This window comes from Euprymna scolopes, chromosome 6, assembly GCF_053919585.1.
Source record: "Euprymna scolopes isolate OS-2025 chromosome 6, ASM5391958v1, whole genome shotgun sequence".
Taxonomy (NCBI): domain Eukaryota; kingdom Metazoa; phylum Mollusca; class Cephalopoda; order Sepiida; family Sepiolidae; genus Euprymna; species Euprymna scolopes.
The window spans coordinates 138,020,090-138,027,589 of NC_136487.1; the positions used below are offsets into that span (position 1 = coordinate 138,020,090).

Genomic DNA, 7,500 nt, shown 5'->3' on the forward strand with positions numbered 1-7,500 from the left:
ATATAAATAACTTGTGAATATATATATATATATATATAAATAACTTGTGTATATATATATATATATAAAAACTTGTGAATATATATATATATATATAAACTTGTGAATATATATATATATAAACTTGTGAATATATATATATATATATATATAAACTTGTGAATATATATATATATATATATAAACTTGTGAATATATATATATATATATATAAATTGTGAATATATATATATATATAAATAACTTGTGAATATATATGTATATATATATATAAATAACTTGTGAATATATATGTATATATATATATAAATAACTTGTGAATATATATGTATATATATATATAAATAACTTGTGAATATATATGTATATATATAAATAACTTGTGAATATATATGTATATATATATAAATAACTTGTGAATATATATGTATATATATATAAATAACTTGTGAATATATATGTATATATATATATATATAAATAACTTGTGAATATATATGTGTATATATATATATAAATAACTTGTGAATATATATGTGTATATATATATATAAATAACTTGTGAATATATATGTATATATATATATAAATAACTTGTGAATATATATGTATATATATATATAAATAACTTGTGAATATATATGTATATATATATATAAATAACTTGTGAATATATATGTATATATATATAAATAACTTGTGAATATATATGTATATATATATATAAATAACTTGTGAATATATATGTATATATATAAATAACTTGTGAATATATATGTATATATATAAATAACTTGTGAATATATATGTATATATATAAATAACTTGTGAATATATATGTATATATATAAATAACTTGTGAATATATATGTATATATATAAATAACTTGTGAATATATATGTATATATATATATAAATAACTTGTGAATATATATGTATATATATATATAAATAACTTGTGAATATATATGTATATATATATATAAATAACTTGTGAATATATATGTATATATATATATATATAAATAACTTGTGAATATATATGTATATATATATATATAAATAACTTGTGAATATATATGTATATATATATATATAAATAACTTGTGAATATATATGTATATATATATAAATAACTTGTGAATATATATGTATATATATATAAATAACTTGTGAATATATATGTATATATATATAAATAACTTGTGAATATATATGTATATATATATATAAATAACTTGTGAATATATATGTATATATATATAAATAACTTGTGAATACATATATATAGTAATAAATTGTGAATATATATATATATATATATATATATATATATATATAGTAATAAATTGTGTGTGTGTATATATATATATATATATATATATATATATATATAGTAATAAATTGTGTGTGTGTGTATATATATATATATATATAGTAATAAATTGTGTGTGTGTATATATATATATATATATATATAGTAATAAATTGTGTGTATATATATAGTAATAAATTGTGAATATATACATATAGTAATAAATTGTGAATATATATATATATATATATATAGTAATAAATTGTGAATATATATATATATATATATATATATATAGTAATAAATTGTGAATATATATATATATATATATATATATATAGTAATAAATTGTGAATATATATATAGTAATAAATTGTGAATGTATATATATATATATATATATATATATAGTAATAAATTGTGAATATATATATATATATATATATATATATAGTAATAAATTGTGAATATATATATATATATATAAATTTAAATGAAAAATTTTAAGACCTCTTAAATGTCAAATATAATTATAAAATCTTTTTCTCCAATATTTGGCTAATAAATAGCCTCATCAGGGTAGGAAGTCCGATCCGTAAGGTTTTTTTTTCTATTCTTCATTTTGCTGTTACGGCGAGGGCTATACCTCGGAGCAGAAGAGAATAGAAATGTTCGTCTTGTTTCGGTATACCCACGTGTGTTATGCTCCGGTTTTAACAGTCGAAATAAACAAAGGAAAGAATACGATTATATATATATATATATATATATATATATATATATATATATATATATATATATATATATATATTCTAGAAAATACGGATGATCAACATGGGACATTGTTGCTTTTGTAAATCTTAACATTTATCGGCTGCATGTATATATAAAATTTATTCTTATTTTTTTTTTGTTTAAATGCTTTGTAGAATTGTAACTGTGAGCTTGAGATATAGAGTTCGAGTTCTGCCTGCTCCACTACATCATTTTCAATTATATTCATGGTAAAGGTATGAACCCACATGTCTATTGTACAACTATGGATGAAACGGTAGGATAGACTAAACTCAAGTTTTGGTTGTCCAACTTGTACTGCTCAGTGTAAATACAATCGACGAAACAGAGTAGCAGCAAAATCGCACCCATTCACCATAGAGGTCTCTAGATACTGAAATATATTTTTACTTTAATAGTTTATTTTTTCTGGCAGCTTGCTTTTTGAAATCCCTCCCTGCTACCTGTTTCTTCGATTTAATTTTACATGGGAGTCCCCACTAATCAAGGCCTAAAGGCCACTCGAGTATAAGGGTTAATGAGTGTACGGTGGTCACTGGGATAACAGTGTAGTAATAGTTAGTGATGGAAATGGGGTAAAAATCGATTATTAAGTGACTCAACTTAACAAAAACTTGTTTACATTGGACTTGAATTGTAGTCAGCTGGAAAGCAGGCCAGTAGAACAGATTGTACCAACATGCAGTATTTTAAATGTAATGTGAACAAAGATTTTGCTGCAAACCTCCCTATTAGCATGCCTTCTATAAATACATGTAACAGAGCGCAGATACGCGTATGGAAATGCATGCGAAATAACGACACTGGTAAAGAAAAAAAAAGACTATAAAATGGAGGAAGAGCATGTTTGATAGACGATCATGTTAGAGACGTAGATGGTGTTCGAGAGCACGTTGGAATCGCGTTTTATTTGGGAAAGTAACCGAAAATAAATGTCGTTGTTACAATGGGGAAAAACAAGTTGAAGTTCTTTCTTATTTTTTGTCTACTTCGCGACTGAGGCTACAACGTGCTGGGTAATATCACATATTGTTCTTAATCACTGTAGCTCCTTAATATGGTAATATGTCTCGTATAGGGTGAACAACAACAGCAACAAAAAACTTACACAGAACACTATTCTTTCCCTATTTATCTAGACATAGTTTACAAGGGGTTTTGGTCTTCTTGCAATTGAGTAAAAAGAAGTCAGTCTAGTAGAGGTGCGGTTATATATTGTGCAACTCTTCCTTCGCTGTAGACTCCCAACGTAAATACTCTTACAGGGAGGGGTTGGATCTTCATTGACGCCTGGGACTGAGCGAAAGTCTCTTTATTCAGTACTGAAGACGCGCCTGTGTTAGTACGAGAGAAATAATAACATTAAGAAATAGATGATGAGGAGGGGCGTGTAAAGTTAGGGAAAGGGAGAACAAGAGGCGAAAAAAGAGGGGGAGGGGAACTGTTTTTCTTTTTCTCAGTAGTAAATCCTGTGAATGAATTCTTGAAGAAATAAAAGAAGCGAGCAACAACCCATTGAAGAATTCTTGTCTCCTTCCGGTGTAAATCGTCAGTCGGGTAAGAGTCGTGGGTCGTTGGCGGGGAAAGGTGCGGTAACGGGTAGAAAAGTAGGCGATGGAGTGGAGAGGGAGAGTAGGTGATAGGGGGCGAGACGAAGGGCGTGGAGGTTAAGCAAAAGAATGTCTTCAAATATGAAATTTGGTTCCCAGGCGCCTGCACGTCGCTGGTATCAGATCTCTGATATATATATATTAGTGTTGGGACGTTTAATCGGAATTGGGAATCGGAAAAAATCGGAACTTTTGGAGGTATCGGATTTGGTATCAGAAAAATCTGTGCCTATTTTCCGATGCAAAAACGATTCTTTTAATTGTGTTTTCGATTTGATTTTTACGTTTGAGAAAATATCTGCACATTTAACGTGCGTTAATACCGTAATTGGCAATAAATAACATCTATAGTTAAATTTTAGAGATTTATAAAGCATTGGAATTGGTAATTGTATCAGAATCGATATATATATATATATATATATATATATATATAAAAGTAAAATTGTGTCTGTGTACATTTCCCTACCAAACTCCTCTGTCAATTTTCAGTCAACAGACTCGAGATTTGACATAAGGGGTAGTGAGATTTAGGAAAATCTTTTTAATCAGTTTTCGGCCAGAAATTTGGCTGTCAAGAGGTTAAAGTTCAACAATTTGACCTTTGAAAACTCTGCAAACTCTTTCGCCAATTCCAAGTCTAGTCACTTGAAATTTTCGATGTAGGTTACTTGGACATGGATCAAACATTTTAATTTGATTTGAGCCCAAAACAATAAGTGTTAAAGGGTCGAAATTGGGATCAAAGTTTCTAAAAAATTGACTTCTGCGGTCTCTACCAAATAACTCAGCCAATTTTGTGTCTAAACATCTGAAATTTTGCATAAAAGGTATTCAGAAACAGGGCAGAGTTTTTAATAGCTTTTTGCCGAAAATTTGGCTGTCAATGTTCAGAAGATTTTACCTTTGCGGTCTCTAGCAAACTTCTCAGCCAATTTTGTGTCTAAACATTTGAAATTTTACATTAAATGGTATTCAAACATGCAGCAAGCTTTCTAATTAGTTTTTGGGCGAAAATTTGGCTGCCAAGAGGTCAAAGTTGAAAGAGTTGACCTTTGCAGACTCTACCAAACTACTCCGCCAATTTTGGATCAAAAGACTTGAAATTTTAGATATAGGTTACCTGGACATGAATCAAACTTTTTAATATATACATACACATGTACATAAAATTATGAACAGTACATAGAGCCCGAGCAAAGCCGGGCTACACTGCTAGTATATATATATATATATATATATATATATATATATAATTTCATATATGGTGGATGCTTCGAGGAACTACAAGCCCTTGTACCATTCAACATAAATACCCCCGACGAGCAGCAAAATCCCACCCCTACACAGTAAAGATCCTTAGATGTAAGAAGGCCTTCTACTCTAATAGTTTCTTTCCCAGAACTGCTAGATTTTGGAACTCCCTTCCGGGTTCCTGCTTTCCTAACTGTACTGACATGCAGAAGTTCAAGTGTAATGCAAACAACTCACAACATAGTATTCCTGCAACTTATGGCCCGATAGTAGCCCCCTACATCAAAATGGCATTCTGCTTTGTTTGGAGTGAAATGGAAAAATATTTACCTTATGTTTCATAAGTAACTATAGTAGATTTTAAATCGATTTTCATTAAATTTTTCAAGAGTGTTCAATACGGGAGTAGAGCTAGATAGGAAATTACGAATATATTTGTATAACTGTAGCTAACTTGCTATATATATATTTTATAACATACCACTAGCAGTGTCAGAAACCAACCTTAAGAATGCGTGAAAAAAATTGAATAATTCGACCTCCTATATTTAAAAGCTCATAACTACTTGAAAAATGTAATTCAAACCCTCATTTCTTTTTTCAAGTAAAGGAGCAAAGACCAAATTTTAAAAAAATAACAGGTTTAATAGCAAATTATGCAATATTTGTTTTTTTTTAAATCGGTTTTCTTTTTAAAAAAACATTTGATCAAAATGATCAAAATCAACGAAATTTTACTTACTTCGATTATAAAAAAATCGATATAAACTCCAAAAAATCACTTGCCTATAAAAGATACTATTCAATGTGTAGTTCCATTCTTCATTGTTCAGAATTTATCCATATTTATATTTTAAATTCCATTTATTTTTTAAATAAAAGAAGTTTTAGACGACTATTTGAAAAAGGCGTCATTACGTAAGCACTTTTATGTTCTTATCGAAACACCGGAAGTAGTGGTTTGTTCTTATTTAGAACTACGGATAGACAGAAGGAAGTAAATCCACACGTTCGCGTTAGCCGTCTAGCCTTGTGGGTGAAGAAATATGTGTTGCCATAGTTTAAAACTAGTCAAATTTTACTTATAAGTTTTTGCTTTTAAAATATAAAATAGTCGGTGAATTTTTTTTTCTCAAATAAATACATAAACTTTTGATTTAATATATTTTAATTCTACTTTATCGAGTGAATTTTTTTTTTAAATATCTAAAAAAAAAAAAAAAGCACTGAATGAAAAAGAAAAAATTGTCGTCAGCGTCCAATACTTACTGGACAATATAAGCAGGACATAGGCTTCCAATTGAAAAGCAAATAATAAAATATACGTGTTTTTTAAAAAAATTTTTTTTAAACGGTTTTACACTTCGGACTTTCCAAAAAACACTTTTTTGTTTTAATTTAAAATATATTATTTATTGATCTTTTATCTTTAATTAGTGATATGTAAAACTTTGGTGAGTAAATTAATTATTAAAATTTTAATAGACATTTCAAAATGGGGAGTGAATTAAAAAAAAAACGTTTGTCTAAAATATCATATTCGGTTTATTGGAAAGAGCATAAAATTTCATATTACCCTGAAAATATCATAGAAATTTAACCAATAGAAAAATTTTGATAGATTTTTAAAGTTTAAAAATTGAAAAAAAATTAACTCGTAAAATTCAATTGATTTCATTACGTAAAAAAAATGGCTGCATGAAGGCGCGCCGGCACTTTGTAAACACTGTTTTGTTTTTTTAATAAAAAATATTTATATTTTTAAAACAACTTTAATAGTTTATTTTGGAAGTATATTCCATAAAGAAAATAAACAAACCACTTTTAAAAGAGAAATTACGAGTTTTTTATATTTTATTCGCAGTTTCGTGTTAGGGGTGTCAAAAATTCCCCCAAAATTCTGATACACTATAAACGCACAATAATGGCGGGAAAAGATAGAGGGACATAGTTTTGAAAGCCGGTTTATCATATTTTTTGTAGGCTTTCAATTACTGTTTGATTGTATTTTAAAGATTAAAGTTTAAAGTTAATTTCCAAAAGGAAAAAAGAAAAAGTTATACTAAAAAATGTTTTCACGGCGACATTCGGAACTAACAAATTCAGCTAAATTTTGAAGTACATAAATTCATTGTAAAAATACTTTGAAAGATAAATATTACTTTTCTGAATCTATTTCAAAGATAATTAGTAAAGTCCTAATATATTGAATTTAATAATAAAAAAAACACCTTGTTTGTACGAAACAGCTTAATTAGCCTCCAAACGCGAGATTCTCGCTTCCCTCAAACAAAACAAAACGAAGTCGTCTAAGAATGCGTTCTACAGAAGCTCAAAATGCCAGAAGGTTAAAAGGCTGTCTGAAAACGGCGTTAGGTAGTTAAAAAGAGGTGGAGAGTGCTGGTTTCTTTTTTTCCTCGCCCGTGCATCCGTACATTCCTATCGTGAACGTTTGTATGTTTTTTACTATTTTTTTGTGCTTTATCTTTTAAATGAAATCTTTTTTATTTTTCAAGATTATATAA

General features: G+C 27.5%; 1 protein-coding gene across 1 annotated transcript in view; it reads right to left on the reverse strand.

Moving 5' to 3' along the window:
- The window catches only part of LOC145277986 (properdin-like), a 171,394-nt gene that overhangs the window by 131,344 nt on the left and 32,550 nt on the right, over positions 1 to 7,500 (reverse strand). The gene's annotated exons all lie outside the window — the stretch shown is intronic.